Raw genomic sequence first — 14179 nt, forward strand, 5'->3', positions numbered from 1 at the left:
AAAGTTTGCTGTGCCCGTCCTTAAACCATTAATTAAAATAATACTTTTAGTGGGCTTGTATTTTAAACAAAGCAAAAAATAGGATTTACATACTGTCTTCAAATTCTTTATTCAGACCTATATATGATTGCATATGTTATGTCTATGTTATGATTGTATGTGTATAATATTAATAATATAACCAGCTGCCCTTTGCAGTCTCACATCTCATTGCAGGGTAATATTAATCTTCTGCATTTTAGTGTAATATTAATTATTTCAATGAGTGGAGGCACTTCAAATCTTTTGTGTCCATCGCATGCCTTATCTTTCGGAATTTCCACTACATGGTATGAGCCTCATAAAATTCTTATAAAAAGGCTACTAAGTAGCCAGTAAATCCATTCTTTTTTTAAAAGTTGGACTTGAAAGTTAGTTACCAATGTTCAATCATACATACAAACTTACAAACTGCGCAGCTACATGTATACATATTTATTTGTTATTGATAAAATTGTGGGATACCACATTAAAACATGTTTTGAAAGGAGTCTACAATTCTTGCATTAAGTGATTGGACCTTGGCACAATGTAACCTCAACCTTTTATTGTACTTAAATTAAAAAAGGCCCAGTGACATCATGGATGCATTGAGTGGCCTTCCTGGTGATGTCATCACGTTTTGTGATCATATCCACTATGATCATTGATTCCATGATGTTAATAATATCATTGTGAATAGCAAGTTGCCAGAAGAGTTTTAATTTGTTTGATAGGTTTTATATGTTGCATGATGCAAAAATGTCATTGAAACATCTAGGTCTGGTATAGTTTCATCGTCATCATCATCAATCCATAACCGGCCCACTACAGGCCATGGGTCTCCTCCCATAATGAGAAGGGTGTAATGCCATAGTCCAACACGCTGGTCCAGTGCAAATCGTGGACTCCACACACCTTTGAGAACATTATGGAGAACTCTCAGGCATGTTGGTTTCTTCACTGTTTTTGTCCACCGTTGAATCAAGTTATATTTTAGTTGCTGAAAACGCACATATTTTGAAAAGTTAGAGGTGCATTCTGGGATTAGAACTCTGACCTCAGAATTTGGAGTCGAAGTCCCACCTCCTGGGCTATCACCACTTCTATGTATTATGGTATAGTGTGAAATAGTTAACTTTGTTTATATTATGTAAATCGTAGCCGGTGTACTATACCCGCGATGTCGGGCAGTTTCTCAACTTCCGTTCAAGACGAGGTTATGCAGCTAAATTATTTATAGTTAACTTAAGTCGGAATTAGCGGAATGTGTTACGGGGGGCGATGTTTGCTTTATTAATGCCACTCTGTTTACTCGACGGTAAAACGCCGGCTACGCGGAGCTTTTTAGGAATCTGGAGTATTGGAAATACGTTTTAGCAGCAGTATTAAGTAAACACTGCTTTCCAACACACAGATTTTTTTCGTTTTTAATTATAGATTGTGTTTAATGGTTTTCATGATGGACTCCGTTAAAAACATTAAAAAAAAAACTACGTATCCAGAGGTCCTGGGTTTGATTCCCTGATTGGATAGAAGTTGTTAGATTTTGGCTTTAACTTTTCGCAGTTATGTGCGGTTTAATTTAAGCAATTAAATATCACTGTGAAGGAAACATCGTGATGTAACCTGCATGCCTGGGAGTTCTCCATAATGTTGTCAAGGGCGTAGTCCACCAATCAGCTTGAAGGTAGTTGGATACAAGTAAAAAAAAACACCAAATAAACAATTTAAACATTGTTGCTTTGAGTCATTGTTACTTGTATTAAATCCTCGAGTATGGTATAATGTTTTCTCAGATGGGCGAGTATTATTTATAAAGGAAGAAATTATAAATTACGCCTTCCTGCTTGTGCCCAATATCGTTTCGTTCGAACTTTTCGTTCATTAGTGTTGACATAAATTACATTCATCTTCCCCCAGAAGTAAAGTTGATTCGAAAGAATCATTTGCGATGCATTTGGTACCCAGCCAAGGGATCGCTAATGTAATCCAGATTCCAGACTTACGTCCTCCACGAAAACACTCAGTGGTGATTCATATTACGAAACAGGTTTATTGTTAGTACAATTAAAATAAATTTCAATTAAAAAGTCGAAACATATTTTGATGCTTCTTGAATGCTCTTATTGCGTTATACATATTTATTCCTTTAAGCAGTGTCTTTCGAAAGAAAGTAGTCTAAATTTCGAGACGTAGGTACGATGCTACGCGACGTTGTGCGACTGCTCGCTATCATTGCCCACGAAAAATGAAACCGATTAGAGAGAGATAGTTTATAAAAAAGGGTAATACCATAATTAAAGTCATATCTCTGACAGTTTTTTAAGAAATCAGCAATACGCCTCTAACAAAATATGCGGTTCGGGGTTTTCGAAGTTATCCAACAGTACCAATAACTTTTTATTTCACACGAAAACAGCTTGTAATAAGAAATTCTATGGTTCCGGAGGAGTTGTAATACTTGAAGTACCTATAAGTTGACAATATTTCCCCCATACTACTTTGTCAGTCTTCATCTCTACAAAGGTCTTCGGGCTAAATATCGGAACGTGACATTTCGCGTGCCGCTGACCTCACCTAATTAGATACGGCCCCTGAGGACGCCTCAGCACTCAAGTGGTGACGACATAACTACAGCTAAATGTTGGTACATTCAAGCGGATTTTCCTATACAAAGGCAACAGCTGAATGTGTGAAGCATTGTTGTTAAGTTGCGCCATTCCCGCGCATTTCTTATTTCTAAACAACTAATCGGATCAATTACTCTATTGTACATTGCTCTAGATGCCTGCAGCTACACATTGTCAAAGTCAAAGTCAAAAATATCTTTATTCAAGTAGGCCCATAGGTGGCACTTTTGATGCGTACATAATAATTACACGGTAGTTAGACGATGGCGATAACCACATTCGTAAACTTAAAACTAAAGCTACGAGGGTTCCATTGATTCATCAAAGTCAAAGTTAAAGTCAAATATTTCTTTATTCAAATAGGCAAATAGATGGCACTTTTGATGCGTACATTACATGTAAAATATGACATAGAAGTGAGTTGGTGGCGATAAATAAATTCGTCAACTTAAAACTAAAGCTACGAGGTTCCAAACGCACCCTGGTCTAAGAAGAAGTGGGCTTCTTCTTAGACCAGGTATCAAACTTAGTCGGTCTATCTAATAATTATCTACAATCATAATCAGAATAATATCCTAAATTATGTTTGGTTTATGATTCGTTTTTTTTTCTGCATATTAAGGCAATATGAAAGTGGGAGACAAGGCGTAACAACACAGATATTTATAATATAATGAGTAAGTATAGATTACATTTAAAAAGTTGCTAAAACACTGGCAATAATATTTTAATTATTTTATCCATAATAACTGTAGTTCCAAAAGTTGGATAACCCGTTAGGGGCAAAAGTTTGCACGCCGATACTCGAGAATGTTCCATCCGTAAATACAGAATGAAATACCAGACTCGGCCAGCATACTCGTATTATGAGCAAGTTCGACCACTTATAAAGTCATCTGAAAGCTTTTGGAGATGAACATTTCCTGCCTTACAAAAATATTGCATCTTTCTCTACATAATTAAATCTTTGAATATTAATGAATACTCATTAGCGAAATTGACTCTGAATTTGTCTTACGTCTACAATATATTTTGACTGCCGACTAGCGCAGTGGACAGCCTTGCTTTCTGAATCAAAGGCCGTAGGTTCGATTGCCACAACTGGAATTTTTTTTGGGTGATGAACGTATTTTATTTCAGTTTCTGGGTGTTTATTTGTATACTATAAGTATTTACATGTATATTACTCATACAAAAATAATTCAGCGACAGAGATTTTCGAGACAGAGCTCGCCAAGGGAAGTACTACAACCATGTTTATCTAGCATACCGCTAAGAGCATTGGTGATATGCTGTGTTCCGGTCTGAAGGGCGTGGGTGCCAGTGTCATTAAAGGCACATGAGGCTTAACACCTACGCCTCAGGTTGCTGGACACAGGGCGGCACGATGCAGAACGTGATCCTTGGATGTCCTGAAAAAGGGTCGGCCATAAACTTGGTCCGTCAATTATTACTAAAAGTAATAGCTTTGGAAGATCTTCCACTCGAGAAATACTCATTTATTAAGCGTGTCACAGAAAACCGCTAATCCAGTGCAGCACAAGTAAGTTGACTATTGAATACCCGAATAGAAGCCCACGCCCAGCAGTAGATGTACTATTATAAAAATTAAGCTTAATTTGCTATACTCCGCGAACAGCAGGAGAATCTGTATGGTGTAATTTATAATTTCTTCAATCCGTATACTCCACGCCAAACGTTACGCTCCGAAACCGGAGCATCCTCAGGAGATGTTGACTTTACAATGAATGATTGTTAAGTCAATATCCAAGATGTACTATTATTAACGCTATCAACTCATATGCATCTGCAGCATTAATGCGTTACAGCTCTCAAGGAATTTGTTTATACCCAAATCGTAGTTTTGAAAGAACACCGTACTACGAAGAAGTGAGGTACGTTTCCAATAACGCAACAGAATTTATCTGTTTTATCGAATGGTAGAAGAACACCGGGCATCCAGTTTTTCCATAAATGGAAAGTCACAATGAACATTGCTGCAAAGTTCCAAATTCTTAAGTGCAATTACCAGAAAGGAGCCAGTTTGCTCAACGGCCGCAAATCGCAACGAACCCAAACCGGTTTTCGATATGTTTGAACGCCGAAACTGATTTTGTTTTTCTTGTCCTTAAATGGTCTTCCTCTTTGTCAGGTTTTGCGAACCTGCTGCGGATTAACGACTTTTTACCTGAATTATTAAGCTAATATATAACATATTACAGTTATCAGTTTTGGCTATGAAATTGGAAACGTTTCCACGAGCGAAATACACTTTTGTGATAACATTTGTTGCACCTCCTAATTAAGGTCTATTCTTGTCATCGTAGCACTCTTTAAGGGATGTGCGATTTAAATGCTGCGTCCTATTTACCTATAGAATTCCTATCGTCGCTATTTTATTTAATTTTATAGAGGTTTTAAAATTTTCACCACAGAATACATTTCGGTGAAGATTTGAGGCTTAGATTATAATTAAGGCCCTAGAACGTTTCTCAGATTTTGAAGGCAGTAGGCCGTGATGGTTTCTTTAAATTAATTACCAAGCTCTCAGTCGCTTCAGTCCTGACAAACTGTTCGTGGTCGGCACCTGGTTCTTGAAACTCACTTAAAGATACGCCTCCACTTCAGTTGACGGTTGCCTTTTATGTGTAGTATGTAGGGGCCTTCCTTAGTCATCACAGCCTTTATTAGATTCGTTTTTTAGTGGATGATCTTCCTCGTGATCATGCAACAAACGCTTCAGCTTTATTTATTAGTTTAAGATAACAAAAGTGATTGTTTTTATTACGTGAAGTAACTGTTAATTCCGGAATTCTTTAAGAAACAGTCCGGAACTCACCTGTAGATAACCGGACGCGGAAAAACGGCTTGCAAGTTCACAAACAACGCGTGAAGGGATGTAAATGATACAAAAACGTTAGAACCTGTTACTACCTTCCTACCAGTGATGGCCATAAATAATAGCACTCAATATTAGTTACTTATTATTATGGATTATTTAGCATTTAACACATATCACGAGAGAGCTGAGATCTCAAAACTTCAGACGGGCTTCCTTATGTTGTATAAGTATTATATATATATATATATATATATATATAATATATTATATTTAAAGGTGTTATTTAAATCGTTAGATATCCTAGCTAAGCTGTAAATTTGACAAATCTTCTTCATATAGAAAATGTTAGAAAGTTCTAGTTTTCCTATCAAGTTGAATAATGCGCAGGAACCATTTTGTAAACGCAAGTTTAAAGGTAAATATTAGTGTAACATCTTGTATAGGTCTCAATTTTGGGACATCATGTAATAACCGACAGTTCGCCGTCTCTGAAAAAAGCACCACCTTAACGGATTGGTTAAATTGGCGGTGTCTAGCGCCGTGCCCCGGAGAGGAAGATAAGCTTTCGGTCCCGGATATTATCAAATTTGCGCAATAGTTGTTGAATCCAACATGCATAAGAACGGCATGGTGGGTAGGCTAGAGGGGTAAACTGATGTCGATAGCAAATTAAAGATTATTTCGCGAATCTCGACTTTTAGTGTGTGTAGCAAATAGCATAACAATAGCAATTGACATGCTAAGAAACAGTTCACATGCTCAGTAAAATAGCATTAGTCACCGTCACTAGTACCCACAGTGCATTGACACATTCCCGCTAGCCGACTTTCTTGGAGCCGATGAATTCAATCAAGCCGTATGCCCATATCGGGCGCCGGCTTACGAGGAAACGTCCCTCAGCCTGCCAAGTGCCTCTGCCAGATACTGATACTAAGTTGTATCATATAGTTAATTGGTGCGAGCAATTACAACTCCTCGCGGGGGTCCCGTCGCTGTACAGTTACTCAGTCCAGTTATTCGATGCATTTATAATTCTATGCGACATTGATTTATCTTTTGGAACAAATGCACATTCTGGAATCCACTACAAGTGAAACCAACCAGCGAGCGGCCGGTAGACAGCAATGACGAAATTATAAATACTTAACATTGGCTCTACCATCGGATTTACCATTTACCAAAAACCCAGATATTATCCTCAATATGTAGAAAGAATGACTTTGGGTGAATAAGTATGGTATCTAGCTACTGAAAGCCTAGTAGGTACGGAGCAGGATCCAATAACAGCATTGTGAAATAATTAAAATAAAGTTGTTACTCGACTTTAATGTAGCACCAGCGTACGAGATTTTAATGATCATGTTGACTTACATCACTCCTCATTATCCCTAACATTTCATATCCCGGGCTGTGAGCAGGCAAAAGTTAAATTAAAACTGAAGTCATGAAGTCGAGTTAGCCAGTAACACAATTTAGGCCTCCCACGCTCTGCCGTTCGTTAGCCGAGCGTGGGCGATGCGAGCTGACTGACATAGAATAGGTAATAGTAATCAACAGTACATCAGATTCACTTCTTCAACAATGCTACTCTAACAGTTTGGTCGATGAGTAGAAAATAGCTGGCAGCCGTGCCTAAGCCATACTAATTTAACCTCAACTTCAACCTGAATGGCTCGCGTACATACTGATAACGCAGAGTGAAAAAGTTTAGAGTAGGGTAGTGAAACGCTGCTGACACCATTGAACGGGCTGTAACGATTATTTTGTTAACTTTAAGCTCATACTATGGTTAGGACATTAGACTTACTTTCAGGAAGACCCACTTCTACCTTAGTTGCCGACGCAAAGAGAGGTCCAAATTCTCACTGCTTACGCCCGAAGTTAATAAATAATCATCTTCGGATGGCAGATTTAAATTACTACAGGGAAGTTTCTTATCTACAGGAAAGAATAGTAAAATTATACCATTACTTATTAAAACAATACTCTATTATTTTGGTTTACATAATTTTAGGCATTGATCTTGTCTGTCTGTGTATAATGTTAGCGCAATAAGTAACTAAAACTGTAGAACTGGTTTATTTTATCTAAGAATGATAGTGTTGTCACTATTTATTGTACTCTATGCAGTGGCGCGCATAAAGGGTATGTACAGGGTATGCAGATGATATTATAAAATGAAAAAAATCTCCAGTGCTAATAGGTAGATAGGCATTGTAAGAGTTATTAAAAGTTATTATAAGCATTTATAACTCTTATCGATATTTTCTTACTTTTATATAACCTACATACCCTGTGCATACCCTCTATGCACGCCTCTGACTGTATGTGAGTATGAAATAGGCATCTAATATTTCAAATCGTTTTCCGCTCACTTAATCATTTATATTATTAGCATTAACATTACTCATTAATTTAAATTGAATCAAATACCAGCGTTATCCGCAATTATAACGCTCGCTTAGAGTTGTCAAATAGTTAATAAGTACCTACTTATATTCACTTTAATTACGTTAAAATAAAACAAGTTGGTTGGTTTGGCAAACACCAACATTTTGGTATGTATCTATTGTGAATGCCGCCTTACTTGCATCGTTGAATGCAGTATTATTTTAATATTGTTTACGTTATGTTTTAGCATAACTATAATCCAGTACTACTTTAAGCGATGCAATGGTTGTAAGCCCCCTGGGCCACTTTGATAGTTAGTTTCTTATGACCTTTCCTAAAATGGAAACAATCTTCTCGTTGCCTTTTCTTTTAAGTGTAAAGTATGTTTTAAAAACATTAAAAAGAAAATACAAAAGTATTAAAAAAAAAAAGCAAAGATTGTTTACGTTATAAGCTAAGTTAGAAAAATGAACTATATAAAATATTTTCGCTCAGTGACAGTTTACGTAAACTCGGACTAACTTTATATCTTGTTTGATTATCCTGCATTAAACGATCTGCCAAACCGTTCTACTGAATATTTCTCTGTTTTCTTAGAATTAAGATATTAATTTTAATCTTATTTTAATCAATTCTTGATCAATCAATCGACGTCAATGCAATTTTTATTAACTTTTCACCGCCGAAAATTATTTAATTCCTACGGGGATTCCGAAATTTCACGTTGGTTAAGTGGCGAAAAACAGTTGGTATTAGTATATTCCCAGGGCAAGCCGTCGACAATAGTCGATGCGCAGGCGCAGCGGTGCGCGGTGCGGCGTCCTCCATTGTTGGAATCGTTCGTCGATTACACAATAGCGGCACACGCGGGTCGCCATCGCACCTAAATAACATTGACCGAGTATTACTACTGAGAGTAGGTATATACTTGCTACTCGCAACGCACTTGGAATTGTTGTGTACTGACGCACCGACGCGACGCGTGGCGTACCCCTAGTACTAGATTGTTTTTAAGTATCCTGTAAAACCTATTGTGTATTCTGCATTCCTGAGATTTCTCCATTGTGTTCTCAGAGGTGTATGAATTTCACCAATCCGCATTTAGCAGCGCGCAGCGTCGTGTACTACGCTTTTAACACTTCTCACCAAAAATTGCTAAAAATTTGTGTGGTTTTACTATTTAAAGAATAATTATAGATACAGTTAAAAATCTCCTGAGGATGCTCTGGCGCCGGGCGAAACTTTCGTAAATAGTATATTCTGGATAGCTTATGTTTCTGTGAAACACAATTGAACCGGTAGGTGGCGGTCGTCTCAGTAATATTACATTTTGTAAATTAGTAATTTTGATTACAAATAGATAAAAATTATAAGGAAACAACCGAATTAACAATCGTTCGACTTAACACATGTTAGAACAAAAGTAATATTTATAATTTATACTGGTTAGTTATTTTAAAATGTACGGGTTTAAAATTTTCAACACTCTTGTTTCTATACAATAATTCACTCGCCAATTGACTTCTGTGTATGTAAAATGATAAGTATGCATGTGGCGATAGGACAATATGTATGCTTAAATGCGCTCCAAAGCTGGAATGGTTTGGAATGCGATTATCCGGGCGCGGAAATGATATGAAGCGACAACTTGATAAGAGGTTCGTTATACGTGTAGTACACACCGTCCGATAAGAATACTGAAATAAACTGATGCTTTCACATTAAATGTTGTTAAATGAACAAATCTGTCCGTCTGCCCGTAGTAGAGACTTTATTTAAAAACATATATCAATATATTATGATTTTTTGCTAAAACGAAGAGGGTTGGTAAAGGGCATTTTTCGCCCGTCAAACATTCAAAAAATTTCGATTTGTAAAGTTCAAGATTTGATTTTATTATTCAATTCAATTTACGTGATCAATATTTAAATGTTGTTTTATTATTTCTTAACCAAGCGCTCCATGAACCAAGGTGGACTCACGATTATACTACATTTAATAAACAAATTTTACAGTAATTTGATAAAGTGCGTAAATAATTAAGCTTATGACAACTAAATTATTCATTTTGAAATTCCATTTGTTGTATTTATCCGAGCCCAGGGCATAATGCAGACGGCAGACTATAAAAAGTTATTTGCTGAATACCTTGTCTTCCATCTAGCCCACGCAAAGGAAGGTCTACGTCTAGCATTTAACCTACGACTTGCAAGATCAATATTACTTAAAAGAAGTGGGGAGTCAACTAAAAATATGTATTGTTTTATATAACAACTTTTTATTTTAAATTGCGTAATTTTTCTAAAGTAAAATCAGTAGTAGATATAAATATAACGCAGAAATTTATTATTTATCCTATCAATTGCATCAATGTACATTATTGCAGATCCCAGCATGCTAAACAGTACTCAAGAATAGGTCGTATTAAGGCATTCAAAAAAAGAACCAGAGTTGAAGTTTTCTTAAAATCCTTAGTAACGCATATGATAAAACCAAGCATTCCAAATGCCCTATTGGTAGTTATATTTATGTGTGGTCTAAACAAGAGCTTGCTTTCAAGTTGTACATCCAGGTAACGCAGCTTATCCACCCTAACAAGCAAGCTATTGATTAGGTTTTATCTGGTAAATGAAATAACGTTACACTTTTTTACATTAATATCCAGAAGGTTGACTTGACAATACGTATTCAATCTAAAAAGATTTTCTTGCAAGAGTTTACAATCATGTAGTGTATTGATTGACTTATAATTTTTCATATCATCTGCAAAAAGCAAAACCTTAGAATTTAAAAATAGAAATAACGTCATTGATAAAGATGTTGAATAGCAACGGACCAAGATGTGAGCCTTGAGGGACACCCGAGGAGGGTGGCAGTAATGAGGAACAGTATCCTTTTATAGGTACAGCCTGAGTACGATCCCTAGGGTAAGACGCAAGCCGTTGTAACACGTCACCATGTGTACCAATTTTATCGAGCTTCTGCATTAGAATTTCATGCGATATTTTATCAAATGCTTTAGAATAGTCGGTATACACAGCATCGACCTGAACACCGGCATCCATGCCTCTGTAGGCCTAGTCGAGGAATTCACAGAGATTGCTTTCCGTAGACTTCCGTGGAAAGGAACCCATGTTGTTCCTGTATAATCGGTCTTAAGAGGGTATCATATATAAATATGAAGAATCGAAGTGCGCCCGGTGAAAATATATGTAACATATAATATATGCCCATCTATGTTTTCAATTCTCCAGAAGAATGTTTCTATATCTTTTCAATTATCAGCCTGAGCGAAGCGTGGCACAGTACGAACTCTCGTACTGTAGTTACTGTATCGAATCGTAGTTACTATAAAGATCTCTCCTTTTCTGAACCCTGCTAAACATTAATTAAAACTGTCACTTGAATCATTAATTAAATAATACGAAAGACCGTCTAACATCGACTTTCAAAGGCAATCGCCAATCGGCAGCGATTAGAAGGAATCGATTGGAGCAGTTGAACGACCCGGACGGACGGGGACCGAGTGACCTTAACCGGTAAGCTGTAATCGGCAGCCTGGTGCTGTAGCGCGTGAATAGACGGCTAAGCTGTTTTTTTGTATCTTCACGATTATTACTATCAATTATTACTGTTGAATATATATTAGTGTACTAAAAGTTCTGAAAAATTTATGCGGTGATAGCGGGTAGGACTTCGCTTCAACGTAACGGTAAACGATGGCAGTTATTTGAAACACATACCATTAAACGCAACATCGTACCGGCTCAATCGGCCAGACCAGACAATAGAAAATTCCGAAATTATTGATCCAAAGTAAGCCTAACTAGGGAAGTTCAAGAGCACGAGCGCTCTGCGCCAGGGGATGACACTAGGTGTAATAGGATCTACAATTGTTTAGAAAGTGAGACCTTGTAAAAGTGGTTACATGATTTCCATTTATGAATTTGAACATAACGCGTAGTTCCTACGCATTTTTACGACATACCCACCTCTCGTGTGTATTCTGTAATTGGAGCGGGAATGTGTTCTGCTTTTAAGCGAACGATCATATCACTCGGAACCCCAATTGCATTACGACGCGAAGCTTTTCGGCACAGGCTCGACCGGTTCCGCCCGCTTTTAAATACGGGTGATGTCACCAGTGCTACACGGCCGACTGCGGGAACCCGTTTTGTGTCTCACATTGTAGCTTTTCGCATGACTTTTTAATTTATACGGCGTTTTGTAGCGTTTATTATGGTTTTGAATGGAGGTTGATGATACCCGCCGAGTGCTATGTTGTAGTCACCAGAATATAGGTGGTTGAATCATGCTTATTTCTGCCGCCAAGCAGCATTGTTGTGGCCCGGAAGGGCGTGGTGGCCGGTGTTATGACAGGCGGACACGATGCTTTGCACCGTCGCCCCAGGTTGACGACGGACACAGGGCGGCACATTGTAGGACGTGCTCCTTGAATGCCCTTCGAGGCGACGGTGTTTCACTTGCCATCAGGTGGGGCATCCGCGTGTGCCGTCATATGTTTAGCTCTAAAAGGTATGAAAACAGTATTATTATCTAACGAAAACAGTATTACAGTAAACGTATGAAACAAAAGATGGAAATCGTTTAAAGCGCCCGAGTGGGGTTACGTAGTAATTAGTATTATTAGATATTTCATATTTAACTCCCGGTTTTATTGTCATAATATTGCGTTATCATCCGATTTACATATGCATTCGAAATTACAGCTCAATCGGAAAGTTTAACAAAGATTTTATTACATACAGACAGACATACTGGGACCGGTGAACGTTAAAACCAAAATAAGCTTTTTTGTTTAAATTTAATTCATGAGTATAGGCTTCGTTACACCAATTACCATCAGATGTGATTGCAGTCCATAGCTGGCCGAAACATTTAAAAAAAATAGTTATTTTCAAAAATAAGTCACGTTTGGCAGATAATTGTTAATAATGTTGTAAACAGGGAGTTGTTTTTATATTAGTGCATGCCTATTTATAGCGAATGATATCACGCGTCCGAGAATCGAACCTATGAACTATGTTATCGTCACAAGATATTAATAATTGTTTTGGTGTATTAGGTCATGTTTATCAGTTATGACTCAATAATTATCAAACTAATAGCCACCTGGCACCTCGTTAGTGGTTATAACTTACTACTAAACCTCAAGGATTTGTTTGTCTTTAGCATCCACGAACCTGACCCTTATCCGCTTACAGCCTGACAGCGTTCTGTCAGGGATGGAGGAAAAATGTTGTCCGTATCCGATGAGTAACAAGAAATGCAGAATAAATAAAAAAACAGATATAATACGACAACACACACATGTAGCCCCAAATTAAGCATAGCTTGTGTTATGGGGTGTAAGTGGGTGTGGCTAGTACCAGTCAGCCTCCCAAATTGCCAACCTCACCTGCACGTGGTGCACCCTGCCGTTTAACCGACGAGGCTCTGGCGACCGACAAGTGGCGGTATAACCACTTCGAATTGGCTAGGCTGAACAAATGGCACAGACCGGTGTCGGGCAGCAGCGACGCCGGGGCGATCAGTCTAGCCCTGCGATGACCAACCCGCCTGCCCAGCGTGGTCATTATCGGGCATATCTTTAATGGGAAGGAGAAAAAAACCACAGCCCCTAGTTCCCGGCGGCCCCGCTATTCCTGGCTCTGGCAGCGGTTATGGTAACGGCGGGGCAAGGGGTGTTAAGAATCTCCGGCAGAGATTCCGCTGCCAACCCCGACGACTTGACCTGGCAACATACAACGCACGCACGTTGAGGACCGATGGAAAGGTGATTGAGCTGGAAGAAGTGGTGAGCAAGTTGCGCTGGGATATTATAGGATTGTCTGAAGTCCGGCGAGAGGGGGAGGACTCGATAATCTTGGAATCCGGCAACTTGTTTTACTACCGGGAGGGTGACCAACAGTCACAGGGTGGTGTCGGGTTTATCGTCCACAAGTCTCTCGTCAACAATGTTGTAAAAGTCGAAAGTGTGTCGAGCAGGGTAGCATACCTTATACTCAGAATTACCAAACGGTATTCGTTGAAGGTCATACAGGTATACGCGCCGACTTCGGCACACCCAGACGAGGATGTAGAGGTTTTGTATGAGGACATTTCAAAAGCCATACATGCCTCGAACACCTACTACAATATTGTGATGGGGGATTTCAACGCGAAGCTTGGCGAGCGAACTGGTTCAGAGTTGAGGGTGGGGCAATTTGGGTATGGGCAACGGAACCACAGGGGTCAAATGTTGGCTGACTTCATGGAGAAGGAGGGCCTTTAT

The 14179-nt window shown here is 38.4% G+C and overlaps 1 protein-coding gene across 3 annotated transcripts in view; it reads left to right on the forward strand.

Annotated features, from left to right (window-relative positions):
• The window catches only part of LOC120637568 (protein 4.1 homolog), a 91086-nt gene that overhangs the window by 973 nt on the left and 75934 nt on the right, over positions 1-14179 (forward strand). The gene's annotated exons all lie outside the window — the stretch shown is intronic.

This window comes from Pararge aegeria, chromosome 1, assembly GCF_905163445.1.
Source record: "Pararge aegeria chromosome 1, ilParAegt1.1, whole genome shotgun sequence".
NCBI classification, from domain to species: domain Eukaryota; kingdom Metazoa; phylum Arthropoda; class Insecta; order Lepidoptera; family Nymphalidae; genus Pararge; species Pararge aegeria.